The 17,752-nt window shown below is 42.2% G+C and overlaps 1 long non-coding RNA gene across 2 annotated transcripts in view; it reads right to left on the reverse strand.

Moving 5' to 3' along the window:
• Positions 1-2,819: 2,819 nt before the first annotated feature.
• The window catches only part of LOC310724085, a 30,264-nt gene continuing 15,331 nt past the window's right edge, over positions 2,820-17,752 (reverse strand). Inside the window, exons 3-4 of one of the 2 annotated variants that reach the window (XR_014532913.1) lie at positions 2,906-3,060; positions 2,820-2,859 (exon numbers count right to left, since the gene is read on the reverse strand). This is a non-coding gene — a long non-coding RNA (uncharacterized lncRNA). Of the gene's footprint in view, positions 2,860-2,884; positions 3,061-17,752 lie in introns of those variants that run through there. The other variant, XR_014532914.1, reaches the window with a different exon arrangement.

Consider the following 17,752-nt stretch of genomic DNA (forward strand, 5'->3'; position numbering starts at 1 on the left):
ACTGCACTCTGCGGGTGCTTTATGTTGGCTCTGCCTTTTTGTATGAATAAAACGCCGGCTTATATTTCTGCCTCTGCCTCCATCTACGCCGCGTGACAGAATGACCGACCCCTGAAAAGGAATAAAGGACTGGAGAAAAGAGGAAAGAAAAGGAAAGGACATGATCGGATTAACGCCGTGTTCCCACCGCAAATCGCACCTCGGTAAGCGGGTTCGCTCGGCCGCGATTCCGAAACAGCCAAGCCCCGCCCCCAGGAAAACCCGGAAGCTCGCGGGCGGCTCTCGGTCATGTTCGGCAGTGCCACACCCCTACGATGACGTCATGGGATTCCCAAAGCGCTTCTCTGGCCACAGAGCAGAATAGGGCAATTTTTTACGGAGCGTACTTGACTTTATGGAGTTGAATGCGTTCCGCTACCCAACGGAGAGAACCAGGGTCGCTTCAGTCGTGGGACGTGTATAAGGGGTGAGTTTGGCACGTGCACCCGGTTCCTACAGCTTCTCACCAGGGGACTCGGGTTGGTCACGGCTGATCTTCAGCTCCTCTCACCCACCTCTGATAACACGGTCCCATCCCAGGACCTCCCAGAAAGCTCTGCTCCGTCCCAGGACCTCCAAGAAAGCTCTGCTCCGCCCCAGGACCTCCAAGAAAGCTTGGCTCCGCCCTAGGACCTCCAAGAAAGCTTGGCTCCGCCCCAGGACCTCCAAGAAAGCTCGGCTCCGCCCCAGGACCTCCCGGAAAGCTCGGCTCCACCCAGCTTCAGGTCCCTCTAGAAAACTCCGCCCGGCTCCAGGTCCCGCCAGAGAGCTCCGCCCAGTTCGAGGTCCCGTCAGAGAGCTCCGCCCAGTTCCAGGTCCCGCCAGAGAGCTCCGCCCAGTTCCAGGCTCCGCCAGAGAGCTCAGCCTCGCTCCAGGCTCCGCCAGAGAGCTCAGCCTCGCTCCAGGCTCCGCCAGAGAGCTCAGCCTCGCTCCAGGCTCCTCCCGAGAGCTCAGCCGCTCCCCTCCAGGTTCCTCCCGAGAGCTCCGCCTCTCCGCTCCAGGTTCCTCCCGAGAGCTCCGCCTCTCCGTTCCAGGTTCCTCCCGAGAGCTCCGCCTCTCCACTCCAGGTTCTCCAAGAGAGCTCCGCCTCTCCGCTCCAGGTTCTCCAAGGGAGCTCCTCTCCGCCTCCGAGCGACCCCGTGGGCTCCTCTCCGCCTCCGAGCGACCCCTAGAGCTCGGTTCAGCTCCAGTGTCCCGAGGAGTGCTCCGCTCAGCTCCAGTGTCCCGAGGAGTGCTCCGCTCAGCTCCAGTGTCCCGAGGAGTGCTCCGCTCCGCTCCAGCGTGCCGGGGAGGGCTCGGTTCCGTCTCAAGACCCCCGTAAGGGCTTGGCTCCGCTCATGGATCTCCAGGCGAGCTCCTCTTCGCTCCCAGGCTGCGCAGCAGGCTCCGATCCGCCCCTGAGGGTCCCAAAGAGCGCCTCTTCACCCAGGGGTTTCCCTGTGTGCTCACCTCGACTCCAGAACTGCGAAAGGGAAGTCGAACCGCTGCCCCTGGGCTCCACCGAAGGCGACGGCTCACCCCACAGTCCTGCAGAAGGCGAAGTGATGCCACAGAGCTCCTCTCCGGACTCCTCTCCGGCGACGTCTAGCTCCCGAGCTCCTCCCCCGGCGACGTCTCGCTCCCGAGCTCCTCCCACATGGCACTCCAGGGGTCGTCTAAGGGCATCGCTCCGCCTCTGAAGACCACCGAGGGCTTCGCTCCATCTCCGGCCTCCGTCCAGGGGGTCTACCAGCCGGTAAGCCTCGCTGTCTACTCACCCCTGCCTCCGGCGGTCTGTCCCTTCCAGGTCCCCGTGGGTGGGAAGGCTCCGGTCCAGACCTCCGGCAAAGGGCGTCTCACAGCTGCCGGCCTCCAATGAGGGCGTTGCTCCACCTCCAGTCTTCCCCGTGGGCATCGTGCAGCTCCTGGTCCCCGTAGGTGTCGTCTCTTCATCTCCAGTCGACACCTGGGGTTTTGCTCCGTTTCTGGCCGCAGCGCTGGATGGTACTCCGCTCCTGGTCCCCGTAGGTGACGTCTCTCCATCTCCGGTCAACGCCAGGGGTTTTGCTCCATTCCTGGCCGCAGCGTTGGGATGTGCTCCGCTCCTGGGTCCCGCGGTGTCCATGGTCCCCTTCCGGCTCTTCTTGCAGGGGGTCGCTCCGCTTCAGGTCCTTCCCGGCTCTCCCCGGCTCCGTGGCAGTCCCTACCTGGTCCCTTTCGGCCCTGGATGATCAGGGGGGCCATCCTCCGAGTGCCCCGGCCCTCCGGGCTTTCTGTGGGTTGGGGGGGTGTCAGGAATCCCCCTGCCACGCCCCCTTCGGAGGCTGTCTTTCCCGGGGATTCCCTGACGCACCGCGCTCCTGTTGCAATCGGGCTTCACGAGGAGCAGTGTACACTGTAATAGTACTGGCTATACCAATAACTTAACATTAAAACAATAATAAACACAAAATCAAAAATGTCATACATTTATTTCATACATTTATTACATACATACATTTATTTATTATTCAATCTCGAAAAAGATTTTTCAGAACTGCTTACTACTTTACACTGTAAAAACCTGCACTTACATTTTTAAATTTAATTAACTTAAATTTACTATTAAATTTCACCTTCTTGACCAATGAGGAGTTGCTATAAATTATAAAAATGAATTTTAATTAGCTTAAGTTATTTTAAGTTTATTTTTATACTTATTAGCAACTCCTCACCTGTCAAGAAAGTTTAAATAAATTGTAATTTCAAGTTGATTTAACTTCATTAAAATGTAATTGCAACAAGGCTTTTTACAGCGTAAAACAATATAGAACATAGTAAGTTTATAAAGTGCATAACTGCCTCTAGCTAAACAAAGAACATAGTAAGTGTCAACATGCATAATTGCCTAGCTAAACAAAGAACAAATATTTTGGACCACACTAGACTGACATCCATTCAAAATCAATAAGTTTTCTTATGAGTGTACAGCCTTGCTGGTTGATGAGTCCTTTCTGCTTCTTTGACTTTGTGCCTGTCTCCGGATTAATGCCCAAAAAGCGCCTAATAACAAAAAGGCAGAGAGAAAAACTGTTAGTTTCTTTCAAGTGGGATGAAAAAGTAGCCCTCAGTTGGTCAATGCTTTTGCACTACAGGGCAAAACTAAAGTTAGCTCAGTTCGAACTTTGGTCCATTTAAACCCCAAACATTTTAATAAATAATTTTGGTATGGATTTTCTCCTCAATAAAATTTTATCAATTTGCTTGAATTTGCTCCACCCAACAGGAATAATGTGCCAATGACATGGATCACAGAGTGCCTCCTAATGTATGCTTCAGGTACCTCATTTTTACATTCTGACTTTCATAATTAGCAATGTGTAAAGTTGCATCTTTATATGGGAAGTAACAGTATCAAAAATTCACGGTACAATGGTATTTCAGTATGATGACCTCGGTACGGTATTTATTGGACCATTTACAGGAAGGAAGACCATTTACATCCTTTTATGCTAACAGTTTTTTTTAACCTTTCTTACAGCTGTTACAGTACTACATTGCACAAACAAAACAATGAAGTGAAAAGATATGTGCATATCATTTGGACACTGCTGCCACTACTGCTTTTACAAAAAGTTATAAAGTAACATGATGCACATAAAGTGTATGGATCAGCTTATTGCAGCATGTCAAAACCTTTCCGGGGCCCCAAAAGCCCGATTTATAGTCATGTGTAAGGTCTACGCCGTAGGCTATCCGTAGCCTGACGTGCACCTTGCCAGATTTTTTACAGCACGTCAAATCTACGCGGACCACAAGCGCTGTGATTGGTCCACTAGAACCCCTCCCGTCAGGTAAAAAAAACTGCGTCATAGGTATTTCCGTTTGTGACGGTGAAAACAAAGATGAGGAGTGATTTAACTATATTATATTCTATTACAAGACTTTCATGGGAAATCTGATGTAAACACTAGACTATATATTTCACGGATTATACGCATTTGTGGACAAAAATGGTCATTGGATGTATTTTATTAGACGGTTTTCATGGGTTATTCACTCATCTGAAACAGACTGGATTCGACTTGCGATCGTTATATCAACACAAAGGTAAGAAGTCCTGTTTATTTTTTGCATGCTGTCATCCGGACTTCTGTCACAAAATACATTTAAGATGCTAGAGCATCTGTATTTTAAAACAGCTTTACAGGGGGTATAGCTTATCTAAATGAGATGTAAATGAGACATATTATCACTCCCAGCAGAATCTGTGAATAACTCAAAATGCCCCAGATCCGACTTGTGTCCCAACTTTCCATGATCGGTCACATATATGTCATATGTATAAAGGATTTAAGTCTGTGGAGCAAAACAAGAGCTTATTGCTTTAGTTAAGTCAGTCTGCCATTTAATTCCAACCGTTCTTTTGTAAATATTTAGTGTGTACGTTACGCTCTAATGAAGTTTAATGGTGCAACACCAAAATTAGTAGTGCTTAAGTTATAAATTAGTGTCCCTTTGCATGGCAACTAGGTTAAGTTGTAACTTACGCACAGCTGGTGCAACTGGCCCCAGAGGATTAATGTAGACATTACCTTTGAATTAATTCCAGAGTGCAAGAACCGCTGTCAGCATACTTTAAATAAAAATTATAGTAGCTGGCAAAAGTGGCCGCCAGACCAGTTGTAAAGTCAGGGTCAGGTCCCATGACCACTTGACCCTCCAGCGACAGCATCCATGCCCTCGGCTTCAATGTGTCACCTGAAACAAAACCATATATACTCATAATGCCATACTCTTGAGAAAAGGATAAAAAATAATTTCAGAGAATTGTTTCTAAACACATTATAAATTATTTGCTGAAACACATTACAAAGACTGAACTATGCATTACTGAATTGTGGAGTTACACCGTTAAACAGTTTTTCCACATTTCTGTGTTCAGGATTTTTTTGGGTGGGGCTCTTTGATGCACTGGAGCCATCGACACATTTACTGACATATAAAGCACTTAATGGTCTCGCACCACCGTATCTGAGTGAACTTCTGTACCAGTATGATCCTCCACGCCTACTTAGATCAAAAGGTGCAGGCTATCTGTTGGTTCCTCCAATAATGAACATTACAGCAGGGGGCAGATCTTTCTCTTATAAAGCCCCGCAGTTATGGAACAGCCTTCCAACCAGTGTTCGGGACTCAGACGTGTCCCGAACAGTGTTCAAGTCGTGTTCAAGTCAGTGTTCAAGTCGAGGTTGAAAACATATTTATTCAGTCAAGCCTTTAATCAGTAGATTTTTTCTCAGGTAAAGGCTCAGATCTGGAGGGAACATTGATATAGAGTGTTTGGTGAACTGGGATATTTGTACGCTGTCGTCCCCTCACATTCACGTGTTCACTCAGGTTTGTTGATGGTGGTGTGGTGGGCCGTCTCTTATCCCAGAGATCCCTCATGTCTGTGTTGCCTTCTGGTTCTCCCTTTTAGTTATGCTGCCATAGCGAGTTTTGCCGGAGTCCAAACTGCACAGTGACTTTAACTCTCATGCAACAATAGGTACACTTAATAATCCATATCCTTCTCTTCCTGTCACCCTCTTCTCTCTCTCTCTCTCTCTCTCTCTCTCTCTCTCTCTCTCTCTCTCTCTCTCTCTCTCTCTCTCTCTCTCGGTCGAGTTAAACATGCTCCTGAGGCTCCAGTGACCACTGTTCCTGCCCCTCTCCCCCCCGTGGATCTTCCCACTTCATCCAGGCCTGCCTGGATTGGACTGTAGTTGATGTCAACAGTCTCCTACACTGACTCAGAAATACACTTCGCTTTTGATCATCATCACTGCACCCCGCAACATTGTATACCCGCCACAAATGGACATTCGGTGTAACCCAGATGAGGATGGGTTCCCTCTTGAGTCTGGTTCCTCTCAAGGTTTCTTCCTTATGCCATCTCGGGGAGTTTTTCCTTGCCACAGTCGCCAGTCGCCACCGGCTTGCTCATCAGGGACAAACTTACTCATAAAGAACATTCATTTTTAATCACCGCATTATCTGTGTAAAGCTGCTTTGAGACAATGTTCATTGTTAAAAGCGCTATACAAATAAAAATGAATTGAATTGAATTGAATCGAGCATGGCCCCGCCTGTAACATTTGCGATCATCTATTCAGGTTGTAGCGGTATTTGATAGTTGAGAGAGAGACTCTCCAGAGTTTGAGAGCAGAGAATCCTGCATATTTATCCAAGATTTTGATAACTTATTTTATTATTTTGCCTGTTTTTAAATTTGTCTGGGTGTTTAATAACACATTTTTCTGGTGTCACAAACTGAGAACATATTTAATAATGGACTTTACATGGACTGTAAACACAAAGGAAACATAATCAACATGGACAATCAAGCAAGGGGTGTTTGGAAGCGTCACAGTCCTTTCAATATCAGTCGCTGTGGCACAAGGCTGCAAATAAATCAATAGAATAATAGTTAAATAAGACTTAAGTGTTAATAATCTGAACATATGGCAGCACTCAATTAAAATCTTTAATTGGCCCCATCGATTTCTCTTAGATTAGGCAGTAAACAATTGGAAAAATGTAGATTGCGATCATGACTTTGGGTTACATATGATATAAGATACTCAGTGTGTACAGTGTACACTCACCAAGCACTTCAGCTGTAACTTTCAGTAACACCTGTTCATCATTTTATTCATGCAATTATCAAATCAGCCAATTATGGGGCAGCAGTGCAATGTAAATCATGCACTTACAGGTCAGGAACATGTATATAAAGATGGACAAAATAGCAGTTCCTCAAAGTGAAACAAAAAACAAAAAGTTTTGATGATTGTGTGAATGGGGTAAAGTGTGTTCAGAAGACTAGAAAGGCAATATACAAGCACAGTGCATTTATCCAAAAATAATAGACCTAATGCTAATTTGAGAGTGAAAATATACTTACATCAACATCAAGCAAAATAGAATCCTTTGGCTCTTTGAAGTAAGCCATCAGAAGAAGTAAAACTATTGTAGTCTTATCTAATGCCTCTGGTTCAAAAGTAGCCAAAACATCTTTCACTCCTTGGTAGTTGACTCCTTGGAAGAACTTCAGGATGGTGTTGTAGTTCTTATCCAGGGCCTCTCGCAACTTCATAAGGATGGGGACATCCGTTAGAAGAGTGAAGTGTGAAAATATACCTGTAAACATTGAAGAAGAAACCTTTACTTTTCATGTTGTTCACGTTTATGCAGTCTATAGTTGGACTTCATTAGTGATATTGCAGTATCTTAATGTTGCGTTACAGTGAGAGAATGGTATGCCAAGCCAATTGGTCAAGAAACTAGGTACTGATGAAAAGATTCCTTAAGTAACTTCCACATTTGATAACTGAAAATCAAAGCTTCATTTATACCATGTAAAGAGCAACTATTGTCCGATTCACAATTTTACATTTCCTTTGGTGTGTAAGTGTGTATTAGTACATGTTAACAATATGCAAAAGGTACGAACCCAAAAGTAAACGATGACGCAAATTATTGTCTCCAACGTAAATCTCTTTTCTTGGACTACAACAAACACAGATTGTAGGCAACAGTTTACTTCCTGGGACCGTTGATGTAGTAAAGACCGACATCATCATAATTCCTCCTGCTTTTACTCACAGCCTGTAAGTTAACTCCTGTTAGCATTACATTGTAAGCGAATCTTTCAAACATGTTAAGGAGCATCACATTTCCGGCTGACGTCAGAGGTATTCAGACCAATCACAACGTACTGGTTAGCTGACCAATCGGATGACACAGCGGTTTTCAGATCGATAAACTTTGTACAAAATCAGAGCGTTTGAGAGGGGCAAGGATATCTGGAGCTACAAACATTTATTGTATGTGGAACATAATGTGTTTTAAGATCTTCTCCATCAGAGGTTTAGCTCTCTCTGCACCACCTATGCCTTCCTCTGAGTAGATGTCAAGGAGATAACTTTTTATGGCATGTAATGATGCCTTAGTTTCACCAGGAGGAAATTCTACAGGACTCTACCTTACACAGCCATACTGATCTACAGGGCCTCCTTCATCTGCTCCCTCACTTTGTGGCCTTCTCTCTCTGCGTAGTCTCACAAGAGTATTGTTCCTGTTTTTGTATTCCACCCGAGTTTTAATTTGTTGCAAAAGAGAGTAACAACCATCTCCAAGAATGTCTCCATTTTTTGCTACATCCTTACAATGCTTCGAACAATATTGTGACAGATTGCTCTGGATGGGTTAGAGTCATGTTCCAGCATCTGATCAACCACTGCCTTCACCATATCTTTTCTATCGCTGGGGAATGGTCTTGTTTTATTTGCTAATGCTCTTTCAATTGCTGCTGGCATCCTATCCCAGTTAACCTGGAAGTCTGCATGCCATGGTTTGCCAAGTTGTGAAGATGAAGACGAAATGGTGTCTTGAGTTCTGACAGGTATGGTGCAAGGAGTGTACAAGGTGCTGGCTGCAAAAGTTGGAGAGGTAACAGGAAATAGTTCCAACTGAACTATTTTAAGTCCTAAAAATAAAAGACCAGATTATTACATGAAGGGGGAAAGAACCTATCTTACCTGGGAAAAAAATAACAACTATAATTTGCTGGTGAATGCCATATAAAGACAGGCAGACAAATTTGGAAAGCATAAAACGGCTTCATCTTTAAAAGAACTCTAGATTTCTCAAATAGTCTACCTTTATGAGTTTATGTTAAAGAAAAATTGTCATGTTAATGTTTTTCCGCAAGTTATGTATATGTAAATCTGCACAGCATTAATTTTTGTTCCACTTTTTTTGGGTTGAGCACGGCCCTATAAAACTTTATTTTGATCTCATAATTATATTTAATACAATACAACATAGGGTAATATTAGAGCTGGACGATTAATTGAAAAGTAATCGAAACCGAAATTCATACATTCATGAATTCATTTTATCATGTTGATCTTTTTCGGTTTTTAATCCTGTTAATACTTTCCCTTTTAAAGACCCCCTATTGTCTGATTCATGTTTTTACATTTTCTTTTGGTATGTATGTGTGTATTAGTAAATGTTAACGATATGCAAAATGTACAAACCCCAAAGTAAACGATGACGCGAGTTATCGTCTCCAACGTAAATCTCTTTTCTTGGACTACAACAAACACATGGATTGTAGGCAACAGTTTACTTCCTGGGATTGGTGATGTAGTAAAGACCAACATTATAATTCCTCTTGCTTGGACTCACAGCCTGTAAGTTAACTCCTGTTAGTATTGCATTGTGAGCGAACCGTTCAAACGTGGTAAGGAGCTTAGCCCAGATGGCCCTGGCTAGGGTTGTGCCGATGGACGATATCTGACCGATGGCTGACCGACATCATGATAGTAATGACAGTAATAAATGAAATCTGACACCTGCTGCTCTGTGATGTGACGTGCATCCAGCTCCGCTGAATTCACACATTTAGTTTTTAGTGTCTGCTCTCTCTAACAAAACTAAATGATTAAATTACAAGAAAAAAAATCAAAACAACGGTGGAAGACAGTGCCGCGATGGGCAAGTGATCTAACCGGTGAGACATAAAAATAACTAAAATTATAGTAAAATAAATTATAAATTATAGTGAAATAACAAAATTATAGCTTTTAAGTACAAAATAGTATTTATGTAAAGAGATATATTAAAATAAAAAGTGCACAATTCGTCTTAAGTGGAAGTAATAAAGAACAGAACTAAAAGTAATAAAAATTATTTTTTCCAAAGAACCCAGCATTATGGGAACAATGGATGTAGTTTGTTTATCTGTCACTGTTTAAAAACATGTTATTATAAAGTACACCCAATAAATTTACAATATCTTGTGTATGCATTTTTACCAAAGTAGCTTGCTCCACTTGTCCTGCCTTTTCCCGCTACCTCTGCCACATTTAGCTTAAACTGCCTCTGGAAAATAATGGTGAAGAGCAATAAGTGATACATCACACATTTTGTATGATGGAAGAGGATAGTAGTCCAGCAAATCTTCTTGTTTGATGCAAATATAATCCTCTTGGGCTACTCCTAATTTGCAATAGACACCAATGTCACTTAGCTTCACAAAAGTATATTTTTGAGTCACAAACTGCACAGACTTAATAATAACAATGATAAGATGAATCTTTCCAACATAAAGTTCTACATTATTACTCTCAAGCAAAACATACATTCCCTTTTGGTATACTGTGCCTTTCACTGTCACTTCATTGCAAGCTACTGCAGATTGTGACTCAAAATTTTGACCAGCAACTGATGCCCTGATCCTGTCATTATAATCACTTACATAAAACTCTGTACCCTTTTCAACATGCACAACCAAAGGAAACAGACTGCCTGCACTTAAGTAGGCTTGAAGTAGTTGATGTCTCTCTGCAAGCGTTTTGCAAAGATCCTTGAAGTTGTGCAATTTTCGGGCACACTGCTTGAAGAAGGTGTGTTTGCTCTCAAAGCGTAATGTCCACAGACGGCTTGGGCTTTACCAGACTGGAAGGGTTATTCTGCAATGGTGACATTCCTGGAGAGGCCAAAGTTAATTACTGAACCGCCTGGACAGATGGTTCTCTGTAAACAAAAGTGTAGGGGTGGATTTAATGTTATCTTAAGACTGGTGAGAGATACGGGCTCTCACCAGTGTTGAGATAATGTTCTTAAAACAAATATGGAATGTGGTCCAGGATGTATATCTTCTTGGGAGGCGACCTCTGACCCGTTCGCCATATACATATACAGGAAAACGGGATGCGCTTTATGTTTTATGATCTGGGAATGTGAGCCCTGGAAACATCTGGACACTTCAGTCAGGGCAAAGGCAGGCTTCTCTTTACGTTCAACATTATTGCACAGTAAGCTCATATGCATCTCATTTACATTAAGAGGTGGACCCAGGAAACGGGCAAGCATTTAATGTGTGTGTAAGCATGGATCTGGAGTCAGACTTTAAATCAGAGCGTGCTGACTCCAGGCTTGACCGGAAGGCCTGTAAAGATGCTATATTTCTGTGCTGAATAAAAATCATTATTTACACAAAATACTGTGTCTAAGAAGAGTCCTTCCAGCCAACAACTACACCTCATCAAGACGACGAATATACAACACCTGCTAATTTCATCAATGATGTTGCTTATGGTGGCCTCTTGGATTCCGAATTGGATTCCAGAATTTCTACATCTTGGAACTCTCAAATCAAACACACTAAAACAGAGAACTCTTTATTACATTTTCGGGTAACTCTGTATGTGTTGTTTCTCTTACTGATACAACTGTGGGGAACTCGTGAACACGACCGCCATACCTCGTTGCAGGCTATGGCGTTCGCAAAACGGGCGAGTTTGTACTCTGCTCGAGTAGGATGGTACCAGCAAATCGGACTCAAGGATATTGTGCCTTTCTCTGCACGGTTCTGCTTCTATGTGGGGATATCCATCTAAACCCCGGGCCTTTGGATTATCAAGATCGTGTGGATCATCTACAATCAGCTGTTCCCTCTTGTAGAGTGGAAGCGCAGCTGACTTATATCAAAGGCTCCGGCATGGGAAAACAAGGTAACCACCTGACAAACTCTGCCCCTAAGTTCATTCCTAAAAAAAATATTAACATCAGTGATCTACGCTAAGCCTGCAGCAATTGCAAATACTGCCGTCGTACTTAAACAGCAGCAAATGAGACTGTTTCAAACTGCGAATCATGCGAGGGTTAAAACATCCGCAGAATTGTCTCAAAGACTGAACAGATCAAACATTTGTTAACGGACTCAAATCTTGATTATCTCTGTTTAACGGAAACTTAGTTAACTCCCACTATTCCTTCTTCTATACTGAAAGTCTCGGGATATACCTTGTACAGACGCGATAGAAACAAGGGTAAAGGCGGCGGTGTGCTGATTTACATAAAAGATCACATCCAAAGTAAACAGCTGGACATCAGTGATTGTAACTTGGAGTGTGTGGGAACTACTATTACTTTATCACCTGAAATATCTTTCTGTGTATTATCAATTTATCTACCTCCTAAAGCTACTAGTGATTTTTTTATTTCTCTTGGTAATTTACTTAAACAATGTGATGGAAAAGAAGTCATTCTTTTAGGTGACTTTAACTTAAATTGGCTTGAGAAATCATGTAGAAACAAACTTGAAGAAATAACCAAATCGTTTCAAATGACACAACTACTAAGGAAACCAACTCGTATAACAAGAACTTCTCAAACATTAATAGATTTAATACTAACAAATAAACCCGAGAGAATAATTAAAACTTATAATCTAGTTACAGGTATGTCCGATCCCAATTTAACCCTAGTAGCTAGAAAACTGATAAAAACGAGGTTTAAAAACAAAAACTCAATGAACAGTAAAATTTGTATCACATTCATTACAAAGAAAGATTTACAACTGGTTGAAAAAGATTTAAAACAAATAAAGTGGACAGACATCCTGGAGAAAAAATCTTGTGAACAGGGCTGTCATGATCTTATGCTAGCTGTAAATGACATCTTAACGTCTTAACACAAATATACAAAAAATAAGCAGAGAAAGCGACATACAAAACGAAATTTGCAATGGTTCAATAAAGTTATTTGGGATATGATGAAAAAACGAGATGTGGCGCTGAAAACATTTCTAAAATCAGGACTAACAACGGATCGATTTTCTTTTACAAATCTAAGAAATAAAGTTAAAGCCGAGCTTAGAAAGGCCAAAACCAGTTTTTTCCTTGAAATTCCTTGCTGATGATACGGTGATCTTCACTTATGGGGAAAACAAGCTGGAGGTTGTGGACAAATTATCAAAAGGAATGCAAAAAGTTGCAGCCGTCTTGTCTTACCTAAATTTTGATAAAACGGTCTCAATGTTTTTCTCAAATAAACGTAAGTTACATCTAACTCAAAATATTCAAGTAAATGGGCAAAATATTAAAAATGTAAAGGAAACAAAATATTTAGGTCCAATTATTGATTCGAATCTAGGTTTTAAAAGTCATATCAAAAAACTTGGTAATAAATTGAAATTTTATTTGATGAATTATAAACATATTAGAAATTCATTAACTACGGAAGCCTTGAATATTTATTATAATGCTATGATTGTTCCGCATCTACTGTATTGCATGTCTAGTTGGTCTCAGGCGTGTAAAACATCGTTAAAATTACTAGAATTATTATATAAAAGGGCAATAAATATTCATGATAAAAAAGCCTCCTCATTACCATCATTTTAATGTACTGAGTAAATATAATATTTTGAGTTTTAATAACCTCATTAAACACAACCAAATTTTTGCTTTATTTAAAATTATCCATAATATCGCTGCTCCCCCATTGAGAAAATTTGTCACAATAAATTTAGATAGACTTAATAGAGCCACACAGTCGACAGTCAGAGTGTCGGAACTCAGAGCCCGTCTCTGAGGCGACACATCGAGGGTGGATTCTTTTGTTCAGAAGATTCCCAATAATGCTCAGCCAACTCTAGAAAAACTTAAATATAATAGACACAAACTGCCAATGAAGGATCCTCAGTCTCAGATGAGTAAAAGCAAAGTTCTTTATTCCATACACGTTCCAATGAGCTCAATAGAAGATGGGTACCTCACATCAAAATGAACAGCACATCAAAAATGATAGAGCACGCCAAAGTGAGGAAGTACAAGTACTGTCTGTTTCATGCTTGTATTTATACTCTGTAGCCACCGTATCTTTCTATTTTTTCTAATTTCTTCACCTTGAGTAATTCCCCTTATTTTCCGATCTTGCCCTCTTTTTTTCAATTCCCCTTATCTTTGACCTTGGTGCTTATTCCTCCAAACAACACCATATTTGGAGTTCCTGTTTTTTCCCAATTCCCCTTATATTCGGCCTTTTCCTTGATTTTATATAAAAAAAAATAAGTGAGTATAAAGCCCTTATTTTTCTGGATCCAACCATACGCTGTTTTCAGTCCTCCAAGTGTGAACACCATTTTTGCGGCCTATTTTGTCTTCCTGCACCTGCAATGGGTAAGTGTTATGCTTTACTCTTTTTATAATGCTGTTTGCTATTCTACATTTATTGAATTGAGTTATCTCAGTGTATTAGATTGTCTGTATACATGTGCTTGATTATATTATTTTATTTGATAGCTGCAAGTGCCCAGGTTATATTTTAATTGTGCATTCTGAACCGATTGTTGCATAGTATATAGAATTTTCTCTTGAATGTGTGTTATCCTTTGCCTACACCTAGCAGTCACCGTGATGTTACCCTGTCTAACATCTTATCTCTGTTGGTCTCTTTTGCTCAGCTCCGCCACGCAAACGTTCTGGAATATCTCCAATGGGTCTTCTTCGCAGACAATACCGCCAGTTCCAGCTCTCCTCACTTGCTGCTGAGCTTGCTCATTTCCTTGAACAACTCTCTGGCCTAACTGTTCCAGCGAATCCCTATCTGCCTCCTCGCATAGTGCAGAGCACTGCTACGCGCGACATGGGCACACAGACCTCTCCTGATCTCTCTGCTGTGAAGGCTCCTGTCCCCCACCGTTTTCTCCCTATCCCTCACACTGGTCTCCCAATGATTATTCCCCTACATCTCCTGCGCCAAACCAACGTGCTCCTGTGCCTTCACCCGGCCTTGGGCCAAGCTACTCCTTCATGTCTCCTGCAGCTGCAGCAGCCCACCCGCCTTGCTATCCCAATAAAAATGCTTAAAACTCCCTCAAGGTCGCTTTCTGTCCTTCTTTATCTATTCCACACACTTATAACATTCAGTCAGAGAAGCTATCCTACTCACACATGTAAATATCTTATTATTACTATTTTATACTTGGTGTAAATAAAGACTTGATTAACATATAGTTAAATAGGTGTAAATAAAGACTTGATTAACATATAGTTAAATAGGTGTAAATAAAGACTTGATTAACATATAGTTAAATAGGTGTTATCAAAACTACTTCTATTGTATCTAATATGTTCTATATTTGATTTAGGTTATTTTTTGTTGGATTAATGTTAGTTTGATTATAACATCCGCTAGATAAGGTTGATTAAAAATAATTCTCGACATTACTCCCCCCTCTGAGACTTCATAGTCTCACATTCCGCTTACTTCCGTGATAACCTTACCAATCATACATATCATGTAATGCAATAGTAAAACCAAAGAAAAAGTCTTTTGTGTTCTTTGGCACATGTTGTTTTCTTCTGACCCAGATACTTTACGTATCGCAGAGGGTCTTGTTGGAGCGCTGGAAGAGGTTACTAGTACTTTACCAGGTACTCGTGTGTTTATATCCACGTGAATGTGTTGGAAAAGTCCATTAAGGCTTAATATCCACGGTAATCAAAAGTAAAATGATCACAAGTACACACTTTAAACAATCCACTTACACCATTGAAACATCAACTCAATAAAAGGAACCTAGTACTCATGAATACCCAGAAGCTATCAACACCAGTGTTGTAATCAAATTGAGTGATAATATTATGAATAATATTCAGTGTAAGACTACAACATACGTTGAATCGTGTAATAAGGTGAACAAAAATCAAGCCACTTAAAATTGGAAAAATAAGCGAAAATAATAAACGTAAAGAAACGCAAAGGAAAATAATAAACAAAGATAAGCGATCGCAAACGCAAAGACAGGAAGATAAATGAACAAACAATAGATCGACATTACTCCCACCCTCTAAATGCAAGGGCCGTGCCTAATCACAACATTGATGAACTAGGAGTGGGCGAAAAACCCTGTAGACAGTCAAGTGCCAGGGAAAATTCCCACTCTGCCCGCCAGTGGCGCGACAGTGGAAGAATCATCACCAAGGTCATCCTCAGTCGTGATTGTACATGCAGCTTTCAATATGAGACATGTGAAATAGAACTAAAATGAAAACGAAACAATATAGTCCGCATAAATGTGGTAGAGCTATGGGACAGGTGACAACCGCTTTATCCAATGTGGTAAGGGAGCAGTTATACGGCGACCAGTCTGTATCGCGAACCACACAGCGTAGTACCATTTTAAGCGGGAACGTCTACCCTGCATTGAGATTATTTCTGAGTCTATAGCACGCATGCGGCATCTGCGAACCAGGATAGGGCGACAGTGCCAGTTCCGATGTTTGGCTGGTTCCGTTGTCCACAGAACATAGCCTCCTAAGGTAATGGTGTAGAATGTCACAGTAGTGCGTTGCATGACGAAGGTCGTGAGCAGGAAACTATGGGTGTTTCGAGCTCTTGTTGAGAAGGAAAGAGCTCCAAATGATTCGGCCAGGGAGATAGCACGACGCATAGTGAATACACGGGTGACCAGCTGGAGTCCACCAGGAAGATCATAAACAGAGTTCTGAATGGAGTCTAACCACATTCCCTCCGGAGAGAACATGTTAGCGTGGCGCATAATGGCGGTCACTGGTCTACGCTGGTCCTCATCTGTTTCCCAAACAAAATCATCCCTTTGTGGAGGAAAACCGAACCAATCACGGGGTCCATCATAGCACCGGTCTCCCAAAGGACAGTCGTCACAGCCCTGGCACCACAAGCAATGTGTCTGACGGTCAAAGGCGAGGGCATCACACGCTTCACAGGGACCCCTGAATGTGTCGAAGGCGAAGCGATATCCCTCATAACACGTGTCAGTGAATGCGCACACACCAGGAAACAGCCGCAGATTCGGCTGTAGCCACCTGGGTTCACCAGCGGCCATGTTCCTGCACACAACATGGAGAACTCACAACAACAACATGGTGCATACAACAGAATTAAGACAGCAAGCATCCGAAGCAGTTTTCCTAAAAGTGGAAATATAGAAGGAAGACTCAGTGAGCATGTCATTATTATCGAGAGCAGTAATCAAACACGGATAAATAGATGGTTAGTTATATATATATATATATATATATATATATATATATATATATATATATATATATATATATATATATATATACATAGTAAAAAGGATATGTCTGGGGAAAGTTATTTGTGTCCTTCGCACAGGGCAAAAAGCCTTGCATTCATGTCCACATAGACATCATGGTCCATGGCAGCATAGATGTGATCTACAGGAAATTCCTGCTCTGTGACAGCAGACATTGGGAACTGTACATATTGTCCGAACAGTGAGTGCACAGTCTTGCTGATAAGAGCACGAAGACAAGGAATTCCACAGCAAACAAAACATGCCACGGCTGCAAGAATAATGGCAAGTGTAGTTCCAATGCGCACCAGTCCCGCCAACCAGCTCGAAGAAAAAAGCCAACTTAGCCAGCTGGACAGAGCAGATTCCTTCGCATTATTGGAGACCATCTCATCACGAGCTTTCACCATACGGTCCAGTAGAGCGTGTAGCGGACCTGCAGAGCCAGTGTGGAGAGGAATAACCGCGCAACAGTCCTCCCCAATAAGATGGCATACACCTTGGTCTGGGCCAAGCATTTTGTCAATCGCGAACCTATTCTGCACAGCCATTAGTGTAGTGGCATGAAGTTGTTCCGATATCAGTTTCAAGGCTTCAATTGTGTGATTGATAAAACGTTGTTGGTTGTACCAAATATAATTTATCCAGGCCATATTGCGATCTATCTGGATCCAAGGGAGAAACATTGTCAATGCCTTGGAGGCACCCTTGTCTAGAGCGGCAAATTCAGCTGGAACACCTACTGGTGTGCCCTTCCAACTTATATAGATCTCAGGATCCGGGCCCCATAAGGGTAACCTAGATTTATTAGTGACCGTGAGATATTTATCC

This window comes from Silurus aristotelis, assembly GCF_946808225.1.
Source record: "Silurus aristotelis genome assembly, chromosome: 3".
Lineage (NCBI taxonomy): Eukaryota > Metazoa > Chordata > Actinopteri > Siluriformes > Siluridae > Silurus > Silurus aristotelis.